Here is a 2,183-nt window from a genome sequence, read left to right on the forward strand (position 1 = left end):
AATGAGTTTTGCTTTAGGAAGAGGAAGATCCGAGACATGTGATGAAGGCCAAATGTTGGAAAGTATGAAACTTGCCCAAATTTGGGTTTGTTGAATGATGCAAAACTTGAAAATGGGCTCATACATGTTGAGCTCCAAATCTTCCAAGCAAAAGCTTTTCCGCACATACTCTTCTTTGTGACTTTCTTCTTCACCCATGTAGGATGCATTAAGCTTTATTTGGTATTCACATAATTCATGCTCCTCACTTGATGGATTCCATGGGTTCCCCAAGTATTCATTGATCACGTACTTGTTGTAGGAAACTTGGGTCCCATTCATCCAAGTGTAACGATTGCCCACTGCCTCACTTGAAGAGATTGAGTTGGCAAAAAAATTGCTTTACAACATCCAAAGAAAACATTTTCTTTGGTTGAGCAATCTTTTGCCAACTACACCTTTCCACCACGAAAAGAAAACCTCCAAAGTCATCCTCACTCAAGTTGATGATTTTCTCTAAAGTAATGGGATTCTTGAGTGTGATTTCCTTGAATTTCTTTTTAGCATCTTTGGAGACAAACTTGGAGTTCTTGTCTTCCCTTGCAACTTCCTTGCCTCTCCTTGATAAACTCCTAAAATTCCTAAGAGAAGTCCATATTGTGCAAAAAACTCCAAAAAAAGTTAGGAAATAAATATGTAAAATGTGCATGAGCATATAGATATTTCATGGATTAAGCCTCTTACACATTTTCTTGAAGAAGACTAAGTAAACAAAAATGAAGATTTACATAAGAAAAGAAAAATGTCTAAGAAGGAGAATACTTACATGATGAAGGTAAAAGAAAACTTTGAGAACTTGAGAGAAATTTTTTGTTTGAGGTGATTTTGAAATATGTTTTAGTGCTTTGTAATTCAAGAAAGGGTGTTTATATAGGGGTGGGAAGTCTCTGGCAAGGGTCTTTGGTCAATGATTTTTGGTCAAAAATCAAGAAAAGATCCCCTTTTGAGGGATTTTTGGTTCCAAGGCATATGGCCTGACAGACAGGCGCTGAGCGCCTGGTCCCCCACGCTGGGCGGTGGGCCAGTGGTCAAGTCTTGACCGAGTTATGAGCCTTGACCATGACTTTGACTATGTTTTGGGCCCCTTTTTTGAATTTTGTGGACTTGGCCCATTAACCCATGCTTTAAAATTTTTCTCTTGTTCTAAAAAAAATTGTTTTCTGAGTTTGATCCCTAATTTTTTTTTATTTTAACAAAAAAGAAAGAAGTTAAGCCTCACAAAAATAGAATAAAGACAAGATGTAGGAAAGGGAAATAACATATTATATAACAAAATGTACTAGGTTACCTCCCAGTAAGCGCTTCTTTAATGTCACTAGCTTGACATTGGTTACCAAAAAAAGTTTGTTCCCTTCCACTCCTTTGTTAAGCCAGATTCAACCCTCATGATTGCATTACCATGTTCTCTCGGATTTACTTATGTATTAGCTGAGAATGTTGATTTCTGATTTTCAACTAATTGTTTGGCTAGTTGCCCAATATGTATCTCCATGTTCCTCAGAGAAGCATCAATATTCTTCTGATTTGATATTGTCATTTGCATAAACTGGTTTAGAGTATCTTCCAGTTTAATGCTCTTATCCTGAGTGGGGTGTTGAAATTGATTGTTCCGGTGCCTCCAAGGTTGATTTCTCTGAAACTGATTACCCCCTTGAGGGTAATTATTTTGAAAGTTCTGCCTTGGAGGGTTTCCCACAAAATGTATTTCCTCATTTTGGCATGTATTAGAATCATGATCTTCACTATAGTTGTCACACCGATAAATTTGCTTCTTGGAGGTTTCCCTTAATTGTCTTGGCAAATCATTAAGTTTTTGGGTTACCTCTTCCAGTTGCCGTTGAAGCAATTTGTGTTGGGTCAGTACTGCATGAGTTAAGCTTAATTCAAGTATTCCACCTTGCCAAGGTGGTGGCCTTCTCTAGTGTTGACTCTTTTGATCATTTAACGCCATGGGTTCGATGATATCAATGGCTTATTGCGGAAGTTTAGCCATTAACTGCCGGCCCACAGTTGCGCTCAAGATCCATTTGTGCTGCTGTTGGAGTCCATTAACAAAAATGTAGATCTGAGTTTGAACATCAAAACCATGGGTGGGGCATTTTCTTAGCATGGATTTGAATCTGTCCCACGCTTCGTAGAGACTT

Source organism: Lupinus angustifolius, chromosome LG03 (genome assembly GCF_001865875.1).
Source record: "Lupinus angustifolius cultivar Tanjil chromosome LG03, LupAngTanjil_v1.0, whole genome shotgun sequence".
NCBI classification, from domain to species: Eukaryota; Viridiplantae; Streptophyta; class Magnoliopsida; order Fabales; family Fabaceae; genus Lupinus; species Lupinus angustifolius.